This window comes from Leptidea sinapis, chromosome 46 (assembly GCF_905404315.1).
Source record: "Leptidea sinapis chromosome 46, ilLepSina1.1, whole genome shotgun sequence".
NCBI classification, from domain to species: Eukaryota; Metazoa; Arthropoda; class Insecta; order Lepidoptera; family Pieridae; genus Leptidea; species Leptidea sinapis.
This window is the reverse complement of record NC_066310.1, coordinates 1,228,367-1,245,456: the sequence shown is the minus strand read 5'-3', so window position 1 is coordinate 1,245,456 and position 17,090 is coordinate 1,228,367.

Sequence of the window (17,090 nt, the reverse complement as noted above, 5' to 3'; positions counted from 1 at the left end):
AAAAATACTTATCAATAAAAGTTACAATTCTCATAATGAATACTTTTCACCTTCCAGTTTATTTCTCTGCTTTGCGATAATTGGTTCTTGCTAAAACGAAATTTACTACATTATGAGAATTGTCATCGTCTGTGACAGATCAGTTTGCGTCTCAATAAAATATTTTAAAAATGCCGTCGTGCGTTGTGAAAAAGTGTAAAAAGGATACTATATGAGTATTTCTGGCCATATATGATTATTTAAGGGAGAAAAAATTGTGTAATTAGTATCCCCCGTAACCGCACACCCACTAGCATAACGGTGCTTCACTTGCAAATATCACGGCGAGGAGTCCTTCTTTTTTTACTCGTCCGTGATATATATATATATATATATATATATATATATATATATATATATATATTATGATGTAAAAATGTGCCACGTCTATCCATCATAACACAACAAACTAAAACTAGCAAGGTTTATAATTTTTAACCGTCGACAACGCCCTATATGCTGCGCCTAATGAGGAAGCTGGGGGTCCACTTGCATAAGCTCTCGGGTAGACCAAATAATAGAAATTTTGAGAGAAGCGCCTTGTGCCAAACACGACTAAAGCCTGACTGCCAGGCCTCCTTGTATTTGATAGTCGCCGCCTATCTATGTGTTAGGTATACCAGAAGTTTGCCTGCCGATCGACCACGGCGAAAGCTGTACTTTAGATCGTTGACCAAGTGGTGACCTTCTAGGTATACCAAGAGCTGGCGGTTAATTATGCTCTCCATAATTTTGGAGAGCAGGGAGGTAATAGCTGTTGTAGTAAGTGCCACTCCTGTAGTGTGCCGGATTTGAAATGTCTCCTTTTTTTTGGATTGTATGGACAAGGGTGGACTTCCATGAGACAGGGACTACGCCTTTCGAATATGAGTTATATTATTTACTTTCACTATGTATCAATTTTCTGCAGACACAACAGACAGACACATAGAAATTTTCTTATAATAATATAATTGTGTAATATAATAGTAAGAGCCCTGAACAATAATAATATATCTGACAGCAAATTTCCCTACTCTTACACTTGGCCAATTAACTTGAATCTCGGCCACTAAGTAATTAAAAAAAAGACTTCATACTAATAACTAGCGTTACACTATTCCTTGACTTAAAACAACAATGACTAATTATCACTGGTCTGCTAAGCAGCGCAAATATGATGCCGTACAGAAATTTGGGTTCAATCATGTTTCAATTAAAGCTGTTTCACCTGATTCCTGCCGCCGAATTCCACCTTCGCATGACACGCCACATATTACGATATCATCCCCACCATTTGGACGTGTGGCGGTTATCCACAGTTACGGCTCAAGTAGCTTTCTTCCACGTACTACAAAGCTGTGGAGTGAACTTCCTTCTGCGGTGTGTCCGGGATGATACGACATGGGTAACTTCAAAAAAAGCGCGTACATCGTAAAGGTGAGAATGTGGGCAGCGGTGATCGTTTAATAACAGGTAACCCGTACGCTCGTTTGTCCTCCTTTTCCATAAAAAAATCAAGAATTCTGAGCAGTAACATATTTTAACGCGTAGGGCGTATAACATACCATCAGCTAAACGTTCGTCTCGTCACTTTTTCTCATGAAAAATCTTTGAACTTGACTCTGTCTATAAAGTTTTTCCAAATGCAAGAAGTCAACATTAATAACAATTAAATGAGGGTAGTGCGTAAATACGAACAAACAGACATCAATTTCCTCTATATATCGAATAATATAATATATATTGCAATGAAGTCATCTTATCTAAAAAGTAACCTTTATCTTTTTGTAGTTACAATCCTTTTGTTTCACACAACTACAATATTGAGTTATTAGAAAATTCCGCTCGCAATAGAATTGAGGCAGAAACTCTGCAATTACAGCGAGGCTGACGATTCTATGGCCAAAATATTTTCTTTTCTATCTGTCTTTGGTACAGTTCATAAGCTCTAGCTGTTAATTAATCTTTTTTCATTGGGAGGATTGAGGTTGATTCATGTCACTCAATACAATAGCAGAAAATCGATATATTCAAGTATCTTCCACAGAACTTTCTAAAAAAGTTCCTTAAAATCAAGTGTACAAAAAAGCCTGACAACTTAACTGAAAGTCAGAGTTTTCAGAGTACAAGGGCATTCGAGTATGTGACGGTTAACAAATACAATAACAACAAAATCTCTGACATAATAGGACTGAGAAATGAATGATGTTAATCGCAGTTTCTTTCGCATTAAGTCACTGAGAAATGTCTTCTCGCGTAAAAACTTGTAATATAATGTCCTTGGCTATAAATATCTGTATCAAGCAAGTCTTTGTAACATTGAAATAACCTATATTTCAAAAATCAAACAAAGCAGAAAATGTTACTTCCAGCTATTTATTATTTGTTTGTCTGTCAAAATGAGTTAGTTTAAGGAAGGAATGAGATACGAGTACATTTTAGAATTTTATTAGAAAAAAGGAAAATTGCAATACAAGCCCCGAAAATTTTGTGACATTACTACTAATACTGCATTAACAATAGTAGAACAAAATAGATTTAGGCGTTTATATTCCTGGATTTTGATGCCAAAAACACACCTTCCTCTGAGCGCCCTGTTACGGACAAAATGGACACCATAATATTTGAAAAAGTGGGGCTAAGATTAACATATCAGAAAAAACGACATAGCTGAACTAATGGGTCTCTTTGGAATTCTTAAAGAAATGTGAATCTGAAATCAAAAGAGGACTGCTAACACTACTTGTCGTATTTTTTGATCAGAATTGCAATTGAAAATTTCTTCAGCAACATGTCAGCTGCAAGATGGCAAAAAGTCATCGAACAAAATAGCACATGATATACACTATGATCAAATGTAAATAAATATAAAAGAATACTTTGTTTATTGTTCTCATATAAAAGGTGGAGAAACTTTTTTACAAACCTGTTATACAAATGTTCATGTGAACCAAAATTAATAGATTCCTGTGCCTGAAGAGGTAACGCCTCCAACGTTCTTAAGAAATATGAATGCTCTTTAATACCATCGAAAACTACATATTTCATATATTATCTTGATAAGTTTGTTAATCATAAGATCTAATGAGTTTAAATCTCGCTCTTTCTTATCTAAACAATTTGTTATTTTTCAAGTGATTTCCCTCTCCACTGGTTACATACTGGTTACTGGTTGGAAGCGCGGTTTCTATCGATATCGCTAGCGCGTGTACTTTAGACCACACTAAGCCCCCGTCTTCATTATTGAAAGCTCGCAATACCCCGCCCATGTCTCGTCCCTTTAATTAGGATATCTACTCAGATATTGCTCTGAAAAGGTGTGTGCCGAACGACTGCGACTAACTATCGTTTGAATTTGCTTTCAGTTATTTAATTAAACATTGTGTTCGATTATTTATTTATATGTGTTTTGGCACTTTAACCGAATATATTATAATACATTTCCTTTAAAATTTAAGACTATAAATTCCTAACGTGTATTTTAAAAGAACGCACATAATTCACCAATACTGAAATAAAAAGAACTTTCTGTGTGATGCAGTATTACATGAAGTAAAATATGGAAATAGCACTTGTTTAAGTGAAATAAGATCATCAAATTTGAATGACATCATTGCTGAGAACTGTTGTCTTTTATGTATAAAAAAATTTTTAGCAAAAAAACAACCGCCTTCAAAAACACTATTCCAAAACAATAGATATAATGTGCACTAAAAAGTATAAAAATAATTGCGTATTTTTATACAATCTAATTAATTAATCTAATTCTAGTTACGATTATTGTAATTTTTGGAATCGGTGTCCTTCCGCCGCGACCCGCTCTCGCCTCTCGCGTACTCACGACTCAAGCACATCTCACCTATAACTATGTATGTAGTAACAAACGTATCTTGGATGACAAATATTTTTTATTTTATGAATTTTTGTGAATTTGAAGTACACTAATAAACAGTTTGTCTAAATATGTGTAGATATATTAAATTTTATACAATGCAGCAATGAACGTAAGTGCTTTGCAATTTGATTATAGACAGTGTTCCGTTACTTTGTCATGGATTCCGTAATCAGAACCTAACCAAACTCTGACCAAACTATCTTTGAAGTATATCCTTTCCAATAAAAAAAGAATCATCGAAAGCGGTTAACGTAAATTGAGTAATTCGTAAATTTATCATCCACGTTGCTATACGTATGTATAGCAAATTTAAGACTTTTATGGTTTTCTCTTGGATTCCACTGTCAGATCTGGACCAAATTACAAGGGGCAAAAAGAATTATCAAAATCGGTTCATCCAGTCAAAAGTTTTGAGGTAACTTTTTTGAAGGCGGTTAAAATATTGTAATATTTTGTAATGTTTTAGTGAATTTTATTTTGTACTCGACGCTATCACAAAATTAATCATTTTTTTTAATATAAGACTAATATATATTCGGTTTCCTTCAGGTAAAAGCCTGTTTCGTCTTTTTAGATATTGATTATTTTAAGCAAACTAATTTTTGACCAGCGCAAATAATGGTCTATACGTTTATGTGCTTCAGTTCTCACTTACTGCAGCGTTACAATTCCCTACATTGTTTCCTACTAAGCTGTTTAATGAAATATCCGTTAATTTCGTCGCATTTCCACGAAAATCTTATACAAGAAGATTGAATTACTTTTCTTTTATATGTTTACAAATGTTCTTTCTAATTTAGTATAGTATTAAATGAAACCGTTTTATTTTCATTTTTAGTTTTTTATATATTAGAAAATTCAAAGATGAAATATAAAAAATAACTGTGTTTTTTTATTATTTATTTATACTATTAATCATCTACAGAAAGAATCTTAAAGGCTAACATAGTCCCGCAAAACTGTTTGGACAGTTTGTCTGCAGGATCAAGTCTCTTGTAATACATTAGTGCTTATTAGAACATTGATTTTATACAAGTGTAATTAACAAATATTGATAAAAAATATAATAAAAAATCTAATTTTAATTTGAAGGCAGTGTTGACAATAAATATTTCTTAAGTTTAGTTTTAAATTATTGTTATTACAGCTTTTTGCATTTCATGTAATATATTCGACATACATCGGTTATTGATTTTTGATAATCTCTATTCTAACCCATTAAAATAATATCGTACTGGCGTTTTTAGATTAAATGAATGTGACAAATTCAAAGTCAATTCACGTAAGTAATTTGTAAGTCATCCTAAACACCTAAATGCCTTTAAGCATTAATAACAATAATTACAAGTCCAAAGTTGAAAAAAAACAAAGTTGAAATGCTCTAGTAAGTAACCTAATGCCAACCAGTTTGAAGTACAAAATATTTGATTTTGATGCATATATAAATGCCTAGGTAGGTATATGATATGGCCGAGACTCTCTTGTTAAAATTCAATTTCTTTTTCAGACCTGAGAAGAACGGGCGCAAGAAACTTAGCGGGCTCCTTTTTTTCATAAAAATAGCTTTATAGTGTAATATCCTACACTACATTGTATTACTTAATAGCCTGAGGGCCTTGCAAGGCACAACACAAAATCGAAGCATTTGATACATTAATGTTCAATGATATGTAAGTACTTGTTCCACAGAGCGCGCAACCATTGGAAGTAGATGAATCAAGGAAAATTTAACGAAGTTCTTATAAAAATGGTTCCTTCGATCCGATCTGATGATGAAGCCGGAAGTAATGCTTCAGAACTCCTTAAATATCTAGTGGTGCTTAAACTTTTTGAAATTGTCATGTGATTAATTCTTCATAACCTACCTGCATTGGCACAGTATTTATTCATTGCTTAAAAATGTAAAAAACCTTTATTATTAATAAATACCTAATTTGAACATTCATATTAGTGAAGCGCACGCATTATCGATGTTTGTCATAAACCCGTCTAGACTGAAGCCAAGCCGCACTCAATATTATAATATATTTTATTTGAAGTGATGTTAACATGAGACTCGGTGTCGTTCCATAAACATTTACATTAAAGTTGGAAATTGTACATCAACGGGGAAGCATTTTATAATTCGAATGATTAGAGATGGGACAACGTCGGATTATATCGATAATAATATGATTGTAACACAATGCAATATAGAATTGGAATTCAATTAGATAACCATTTTAATTAATTTCAATTATATACGTAAAAAAACAGTTGGTAAAATATACTCAAAAACTTATTACTTACTATTTATTATAACTAATATTTATTGATTTGAACTTTGCCCCTAACGTACTTCTAACTAAAGTAGATAACGACTCAAGTTCCAAAGTAACAACTTAATGATCTCGTTTATAGTAATGTTACCTACTTAAGCGCATAGATTAACATTTAGCACGAGCTTATCATCGTCACCGGGCAACTGGTGTGAGATCGCTGAACCAACACGTCGAGACATGTCTGGACTGGTAACAGGAGACTTTTTCCCCGTCCCACAACGTTATTATAAATTATTCATTTCATCAAGATGTAATTGCCAATTCAAATGCATACTAGTCTCTTCGCTGTCTATAATTTTTCTCTTTTAGTTCTACACCACGGTTTTCGAGAGGAAGGCTCTGAAGTGCTGTTTGATTTGATTGATCTGATTCCTATCACCAAATTCCACCTTCACACCACGTCACAAATTTTAGATAATATCCTCACCTATCTGAATATGGCGTTGCTTCACAATGCGCTTTAAAAAAATCTGCCAGGTCTGCACAGTAGCAACCAATAGCCTCGTAAAAAGACGAGAATATGATCGAAGCGTCATTATATCAAAAATTATACGTTCCGATTTAGGAATATTGTAGGAAGCAATTTCTCGTAACAAGATCGAACGTTAATTACTGGTAGATCCGTATTCTGCAAAATTTTAACATTTGGTTGAGTTAATAATAGTAGTAGAAACGTTTTAGATTTGGTAGAACAATATTGGTATTTTTGTGCGAGCTTGTTGTTTAAAATGTCGTTGACGCGCGGCTCAGATTCAGTTAACGTTCTTGGATACGTTCGGAACGTAACGTCAACGATATTAAGATTAGTTTTTTGTTTTCGAGAGGAGGAAAATATATTTTCGTATTGAAGATCCCGAAGCCTATATGTCGGGCTCGGGTGTAAATACCCCTTACCGACTAAAGGGGTGTTAAAATTACGTGAATACCACCGCAGGACCAGTGGGAGGCTCCTTTGCAAGGGATTCCGGCTAGATTATGGGTACCACAACGGCGCCTATTTCTGGTGTGAAGCAGTAATGCGTTAGCATTACTGTGTTTCGGTCTAAAGAGGGCTGAAACTAGTGAAATTACTGGGCAAATGAGACTTGACATCTTATATCTTAAGGTGACGAGTGCAGTTGTAGTGCTGCTCAGAATTTTTGAGTTTTTCAATAATCTAGAGCGGCCCTGCATGGGCAGAGCGTATCAATTACCATTAGCTGAACGTCCTGCCCGTCTCATCCCTTATTTTCAAAAAAAAAAGGACGACATAAAAAAGTACAGTATGATGGTACGCTTTAGCCCAATGTTTATACTCGAAGTTACCATTGTGTGTAAAATTTTACCAAGCTACTGCTGTTACTTTTTAGTTTACTAAATACTTAACAAACACTGCAATTTATTTTAAATTCATTCAAAATTAATCAAATCATCAAAGTATTATAAAATCATATGCACACACAGTGTGCATATGATTTTAAATGGTGAAGATATCATAATGTAATATCTCGATATGAAATTCCATTTTTTTATGATTTGTTTAAATTTATTAAAGAATTTACAACAACTGAGACTTGATTATTTTTGGAAATTTATATTAAGTATTAATAGACTAGGTTACAACCAAAATAAATGTTAATAAAATCATAATTCTTAATAAGCTTAATGATCACCTTGAAACAAACACGCAAAATCGGGATTTAATGAGTACATTTTCACAATGTTTTCAATATTCTTATTATATAACATCTAATACTAGATTCCTTCCTTATAAGCCAGCAACGCTCCTGTGATTCCTCCGGTGTTGCGGGAGAGTGTGGGCGGCGCTGATCACTTAACACCAGGTGAACCGCACGTTTCTCCTACTTTTCGATTAAAAAAAAAAATTCTACAAACTTAAAAAAATCCAATCGTTTAAATTTTACTTAATAATTCATTTGTTCATAATTACCTACAGTTGATTTTTATTTGTAAACAGCTTCTAAAAACTCGAAAAATCCAGAGTAACTACGGGTTTTGCTTCTTTAGTACCTGTTCGTTATATATTTTATAGAACTAAACTCAATCTTAAGATGTGTTCAGGTGAGTTCTGTTCACAAATACTGTGAATGAGAGTTGCGTACTTGAGATCTAGTTTCTTTGTTAGATAAATAAGTTCAAGCATCTAGATTCTTGGGAGATTCTCAAAGCGATGAGAAAACGAGCAATTCATATTTCACGACCACATTGATAAATATTTCCGAGGCTTCTTTTACTTGAGAAATCTTTCAAATAAAGGATATTTTAGCATCAAAGTTACTTTGTTAGGACCCGAAATAGCTAATATAAGCTTGTCATTAAAATCATAAATGCCTTAGAATGAATTTAATAAATATCAACCGTCTTTTATTATTTTAAAGTTATTCAGCTATTTTTTTTTTTTAAATGTTATATTATTTAATACATTTTTTTTATTTTTTTCAGAAACAAACGGTTATACAAAACTTTTTACAATTCATACTTAACATTACTTAAAAAAACTATAGTTTCTTTATTTTAAATACAGACAAAAATACATGTTTATACCTACGTATCCATAAAATTTGATGTTTTAATACAATTCTTTTAATTTTTTTTTTTTATGACATAGGAGTACAAACGAGCGTACGGGTCACCTGGTGTTAAGTGTTCACCGCTGCCCACATTCTCTTGCAACACCAGAGGAATCACAAGAGCATTGCCGGCCTTTAAGGAAGTTGTACGCGCTTTTTTTGAAGGTACCCATGTCGTATTGTCCCGGAAACACCGCACAAGGAAGCTCATTCCATTGCTTTCTAGTACGAGGGAGAAAGCTCCTTGAAAATCGCACTATGGAAGACCGCCACACATCCAGATGGTGGGGATGAAATCTTAAATAAATAAATGAAATTTCAGAAACAAACGGTTAAGTATACATTTTTTTTACAATTCATACTTAACATTACATAAAAACCTATAGTTTCCTTTATTTTTAATACAGACAACAATTACAGAAATATGTATATACCTATGTATCTATAAAATATGATTCCAAGAAAATATATATTTTTGATTTTTGTCCACAATCCACAATGTACATGTTACCCATCGATAACGTCCCATTCCTACCACCAAGAAATGAGGTGAACTCTTCAAATATTGACACTAGACTTAGGAGACGACACAGAAATGTTACCAAACATGGAGGTGTTAGTATATATTTGTCTTGCAATAGAAATCGCAATAATGTACCACAGACCACTCAAACATTGTAGATAGAGCATGCCGATTACGGCCGTTTTCATTAACCTATCTATCCTTAGGTTTACTTACTAGACGTAGACAAATCTATCCTTTTACGCTTACTTACATTTCAATAACCTATTGACAGACAGCATTAGACTATAACTATTGGACATAGATAGATAAGATCTTGTCATTAAACGGTGACAGCAATATATCAGTAAGTTAAACTAAGGGTAGTTAGGTTATTGAAAACGGCCGACTAAAGTACATACATCTTAGATTATTATAGCGTTAAGGAATTGGAATTTACATCATTTAAATAACTTAATATTATACAATAATATAAGTATGTAAATACCGTTATTTGGTAAGAGATATTGATTATGTTTTAAAGATGATTCAAAATATAAATGCACACTTTTATTAGAATTGAGATCAATGTGGAGTTAAGGCAGGTTTAATAGCGTATGTTATTGACAAGGATGTAATACGAGTAACATAATATTATCCCGTGTAGTTTGTGACCATAAGTTTATATTATAAATAAATAAATAAACTCCTGACTTCTTAAATAGAACATACTTACTCAAGTTTAATAAATGTAAGTACCGAATAATTCTGGATCAATAATTGGAGGTCCTCTATCAGATGATTTGTCCATTTTTATGCTGCTGGCTTGAGTTCAGAATGCTTAGTTTGACAAGGCGGTGGGTGTGGGGTTTGATTTTGACGATAAACACGGCACACTTAAAACGGTTATGCCACTTTTGTTGTATTCGAGTGCACAAAACGTACCCATAATATCGCCTACATAATTAACTACAATGTTTCTCACGGCTCCAAGTAAGTAGCATCCCATTGTCTATATTAAAATTATACCGGCAGACGAATTCAATGGCCTCAAAACCATTCATCTTACTCACCCTGATCAAGCACCTGCGATTGGTTTGAAACTAATTGAACCTATATATAACCTAACCTATACCGATTGGAGGTGAGTTCAGCCGTTTCAAATATAGTGTAATTGATATTTCTAGAACAATACTACAATATACGATCTAATATTAGAAATCTAAAAAAATATGTCAGGACACTGTTGGATTTTCAATCTATAGGTTTACCACAACTTACAAATATTTTTCATGTCAGCTACGACATCAAAATTTATTATATTTTTGCAGGCAAGACGTCATATCGACTTTACCAATGAATTTACAAATCCAATATGGCTGCATGATGCTTTTACTCCTTTAAAATCAAGCTTTGGCGTTGCGTACAGACGTTGCTTCATTGATTGTCTTCTACCGCATTTATCACGTGGAGTGTTCCGAAGAGCTGTTTCACCTGATTCCTGCCGCCAAATTCCACCTACGCACGACACGCTAGAAATTAAGATATCATCCCCACCATCTGGATGTGTGTGTATGTGCGTACACCTTCCTTAAAGACCGGCAGTGCTCCTGTAATTCCTCTGGTGTTGCAAGAGAATGGGGGTGGCGATGATCACATAGCACCAGATGACCCGTACGCTCGTTTGTCCTCCTTTTTCCATAAAAAAAAGCTTCAGCCAACTCTATCTACGTTCTTTCTTAGTCTACGTTCACAAGCATAGAGTAACATCATGGTTCGGGAGCGGCTAAATGTAACAAACTAACAATACGCTGTTTGCTTTACCCTAAAACTGGTTGACGCACTCTCGGTGGATGCGAACAATATATCTTACGAATCTATTTATCCAACTAAAGATATGTATTAACAACAAATTAAATACACACTGGGGAAGTGTCATACAAATATTGTTCTTGTGTGATTTTGGATAGGTTTTCCGAAATATTTATTTATTTCCCGAATTTAACCCCACATCAACAAATTGTAGTACTATACCTTCCAAGACACATAACCAGGCTAATTCTATATTACTTCTGGTTTTACGACATTTTTCAAATTTCTACAACATACTTGGGATTACTATAGTCTGCAACAATGTGCGGGTGGTGTGATTTTAGACGTAAAATCAAAGGTCCGGATTTCGCAACAATTCCTTCAATCTGAACGTATAAACCTATAACTGATAGATTTCAAAAAACAAACTTATTATAACACCATCTTTCAGATGGATGGATATAGTGATTCGGTACATTTATTTGCTACGGTAATAACATACTTTTATGGGTATGTCCACTAACTTAAATACTTTAATAAATTATTTTCTATTTACTCTCGTTAATTATTTTTATCAGATCTTGGATTCTTGTTGATGTTAACTCGATTATAAGTCTTATCACCTATAATAGGCGATAATCGCATATTGTAATCGTTGCACAGCTCTGAATTTTCGGTTTTCAATAGAAATACTGCTTTGCAATTGGCAGGCATATCATTTACTATTAGGTCCTCATCTCATCACTTCTCATCATAAAAAATATACGTGGTAGCATTAACATTAAAGAATCATTGAGAGCAAAATTCAAAGGAATTAACATCTTGACTGTTGCTTCTCAATATATTCTTTATAATGTAATGTATGTTCATAGGTACATAAGTGAATTTGCTAGAAACTGTCATAACCATAATTTAAACACCAGTAACAGACATAAACCTATAATGTCTACTACCCGGCTAAGTCGAGTTAGAAAGTCTTTTGTGGAGCGATGTATATGCTTTTACAACAAGATCCCAGAAAAGGTTTAAAAAAAAGTATTACTTTATTCAAGAGAATTGTTAAAAAACGTTGTATGGTTAAGGTTTCTATAACATAAATATCTTTCTTAATGATACCACAGATTGGGAATGGAGTGAACGCCCTCAGGCTCTTAAATAATAAGTTTAATTGTACAATATTTCTTTGTAAACATATTTTTTCGATGAAAAAAAAAGGCCCACTGAGTTCAGAGGCATTCATTTTGGAATGGGTGGTAGTTTTTGACTTTCAATAAGTGATGTCACATCCTATTTTGAATAAAAATATTAGAATTTGAATTTAACAACAAACAAAAACATTGTATAGGATTAATTGACCTTAACTTTTCGTAAAGGCAAAATGATCAGAAAGTTTTATTCATATTAGCAAACATAGACGAGTACTTTTGACCTTGCCATCTCTCATTCTGCTCATAAACGTCGGGTTTTAGACTTTACATTTATCAGACGAATTTAATGCGAAAATTCAGCCCAAAACTCAACTTAACCATTCCCTTTCATCGCTAATTATTTCGTCCATCAAGAAATTTTCTATGAATAAAACCGCTTTCATGTTTAAAGGGATCATTCAAAATGAATGGACAACTCGTCTCCTGAGGGATTTAATAAATTGTAATTGACAAACAGAGCCGTAAGTGTCCATTATTGTGTATTTTTGTTAATTGTATGGAAATTATACTTTTATTTAGTAATTCAATTTGATTTATTTATTTATAATAATAGAGTTATAATAACATGATTTTATTTACTCACTAAAGCCTTGAAGCTCACGTGGTGGTTCTTTTTTCAAATTCAAATTGTGAAATATTTTTGTTCAAAATAGAATGTGACATCACTTATTGAAAGTCAAAAACTAACACCCATTCCAAAACGGCTCAGTCCTGAGAAGAATGGGCGCAACAATATCAGCGGGCTTTATTTCATCAAATCAATCATCAAAAAAATATGTTTACAACTTAATATTGTATAATTAAGCTAATTATTTTAAAGCCTGAGGGCGGTCGCTCCATTCCCAATCTGTGGTATCATTAAGAAAGTCATTTATGTTATAGTAACCTTTATTTACCACACAAACGTTTTTTAAGAATTCTTTTGAATTACGTAATACTTTTGTTTTGAACATTTTCTGGGATCATGTTGTTAAAGCATAAACATCGCCCGGCAAAAGACTTACTAACTCGACTTAGTCGAGAAGTAGGCATTATAAGTTTATGTCTGTTCCTGGTGTTATCACAAACTAACGACAAGATGGAACAAAGCAATATTAGGCAGATGAATTGTTGCAGCAGCAACCGGTGGACGAATGTCCTAATAGAGATAAAATAGAGCAGGAAAAGACTAGATAGGTATATAAACCTTGTAACTAATTCTAGTAGGCTTCATAAGATACATAATAGCTTTAAGGGTAAATGTATACACTTCTACAATAAAGTCCCAGCCACTGTTCAGGCATTGTCTATAAATAAATTTAAATGTTTTATAAAAAAATGGCTCTGTCGTAAATCCTATTACTCCACTGCTGAATATCTAAATGATCGGACAGCCTGGGACTAGATTGTGATTATTTTATAGCAACTGTACAATATTGTATATTTTTATTGAAAAGAGCGCAAAAAAAAGAATGCTGGGAGAGTTTCTTGCGCCGCTTCTTCTCTCTCAGAGCGCCATTTGTTTCCGAAGCGGTAGTAGTATCTAGTAGTATAAGAAATGACATCAAAAAGAATTCTAAAGGAATCAATTTTGAGAAAATAAATGCCTTTTATGCCTTTTAAAAGCAAAAATATTATTATAAACTTCACTCTGGCGAGATCCATTCATAAAAGAAGATAGAAACATAAGCGACTAGCTTAAATAACACCAAATAATAAATCTATGAAATTTAAAAAATTATTCGAATTGTATACAATAGATAATCAAAAAAAAATGTATTTAATTATACTGCATTATTATTATGTACAAAATAAATATTTCACATGTTTTTGTAAAAGCCTTCAAGGAATAGATTGGCACATATTTGTTTTCTTTAGTCCAGGTTTTTCTGTTCTATCAAAGATTAATTATTCTTCGTCTTATTCATTGCCAATCAGTGTTTTTGTCTGTTAAGACCATAGACTTATTATATACTAGAGTCACTCAAAGAAAAATTTAAAGAAATATTTTTAATATACAAAAAATCATCACCTTTTTGCCCTAAGTGGTTATTTTTATTATTATAACACTAGAAATAAGGGATTGCTTCTAACTAATTCTTCTTGCTTCTAACTAAGGCTTCATAAGATACATTATTAGGCCTTAAGGGTAAATTTATACACTTTTATGATAAAGTCCCAGTCACAGGCGTAATCTATAAATAAATTTAAATGTTTTATTAAAAAATGGCTCTGTCGTAAATCCTACTACTCCACAGCTGAATACCTAAGTGATCGGACAGCCTGGCACTAGATTATGATTATTTTATAGCAATAAAACTGAAAGTACAATATTGCATATTTTATTAAAAAGAGCGCAAAAAAGAATGCTGGGAGAGGTTCTTGTGGCACTTCTTCTCTCTTAGAACGCCATTTATTTCCGGAGCGGTGATAGTGTTAGAAATGACATCAAAAATAATTCTAACGCACTATCGGGCTGTCAGGTCATCTATACGCTAGCATATTCTGGTTCTATAGCTAGGACTTATTTATAAAAAAACTGCAGGTTTAATTTAGATTTTTTTTTACAAAAAAAAACCACTTAACGTACAACTTTACGAACATCTTGTTTTAAAACTAAAAATAATAATAATAAAAAACTAAATATTTATAAAAAAATTGACATTTGTTGTAGATAATATGTCAAACACGCACTAGTAAAAAAATAAGTACTCCGTGTCACCTTACATAACAGTGTAGCACCAAAACAAGCCGATTAACGTGTAAATACATAGCCCCACGCACACACTTACACTCCTACAGGCCGATAGGCGGCCATTATCAGAATTGACATCGTCTGTGACAGATCAGTTTGCGTCTCAATAAAATATTTTAAAAATGCTGTCGTGCGTTGTGAAAAAATGTAAAAACGATACTATATAAGTATTTGTGGCCATATATAATTATTTAAGAGAGAAAAAATTGTGTAACTAGTATCCACCGTAACCGCACACACACTAGCATAACGGTGCTTCACTTGCTAATATCACGGCGCGGAGTCCTTCTTTTTTTACTCGTCCGTGATGTCAAATAGAATAATTCAAATGCAAAATATACTGTTCACTTCTAAATGTTGTAAGTTAAGAATATAGGTAAATTTAGTACGTAAATTGAGTAGCCAATCTCCACTTTCACACATTATTAGTCAAATAAACTATGAGCTTAATGTATTACTTCCTTCTCATGCCTGATTAGTTCAATGACACCATTTACATTAAAACCATTCTAATTTGGGCCGTTAAAGTTGCTTAGCCATTTCGTCTTCACCCGTAAATTGCTAATCATTTAAAACCCGTGTCAATTTTTGGTTTACACCAGTTCAAAAATACTGTCTGCTTAGTGTGTTATTGGAAGAACAAGAAAAATTCTCTCTAAAAGTTGAAAAGTTCCTTGGATTACTAATATATTCCACAAGAAGATCTAAAACTGTAACAGGATCAATCTGAATGACCTTCCAAATGAAAAAATGCCATGAAATGTTTATTAGCTAGTGCGTAGGAAAACATATGATATCAAAAATGCAAATCGGTTCATGCGAAATATAGACAAATATATCTGAGACTCCGAGGAGAGATGGTCTGCAGCTGCGGGCTCCCACTCATTTGTCGTTGACCACTGATGAAGTATTAAAATATTATAATATATTGCGTGCGAACTGTGCAGGTGCCCGGTAACAAATGGCCTTATATTAGCCACTCAGATACCAATGCGTTTGTTGTCTATGGTATCATCTCTCTATGTGTCTTTTTACGGGAATCGCATGCACTATATTTGCCATAACAAAGAGAACAAACGATTGCTGTGCATCCAAAATGTTTACAAACGAAGTCCACCTTATACATTTTGTCCACTACAGATATTTAAATAGGGTAATATTTAAAAAATGATGAAATTTTCTATGAAAAAGCAGTTCATTTTATGTCACCAACATAATAAAAAAATCCAACAGTAATTGATCAACAGACAAAAGTGAACATTTCAATAAATTGCAAACGTGCCGTATAACACCTATTCGTATAAAAATGCGTAAATAATACCGTTATATCGATAAAGTACAATGTAATTATTCTATTATTCGAGTTGAGATCAAATCTAACATCCGGCCAACATTAGTAGGGCCCATGTCATCGACCGATGTACAATAATACTTTTTATACGTTTACATTAAAATTTTAACTGTCCTTTATATTTGATAAAGTAAACTTAAATAAAGCATTACTGGCGAGACACTTACGACACTAGATATAAACTAGAAATCAAAATATTTATTTACCACATAGTTAACATTAACATTTTCTGTGATCTTGTTGTAAAAGCATAATGCATATACATCGCCCCACAAAAGATTTACTAACTCGACTTAGCCGAGTAGAAGGCCTTATAAGCATATGTCTGTTCCTGATGTTCACATTATGGTTATGACAGTTTCTAGCAAATTCACTTATGTGCCTATGAACATACATTACATTATCAAGAATATATTGAGAAGCTACAGTCAAGATGTTCATTTCTTTGAATTTTGCTCTCAATGATTCTTTAGGACCTAGGTTATAAATATCGCGAACAGCCCTTTTCTACAGCACAAATATTGTACTAATATCGGCAGCGTAGCCTCATAGCAATATATCATAGGACATAATTTGATGTTCTCAAATAAGAACAAAGTTTTTAAAGGAACGATTGCAGACTGTTGTAATCGTAGTTGATGCAGATTGTAACCTCAATCTCGAATGTTCCATTTGA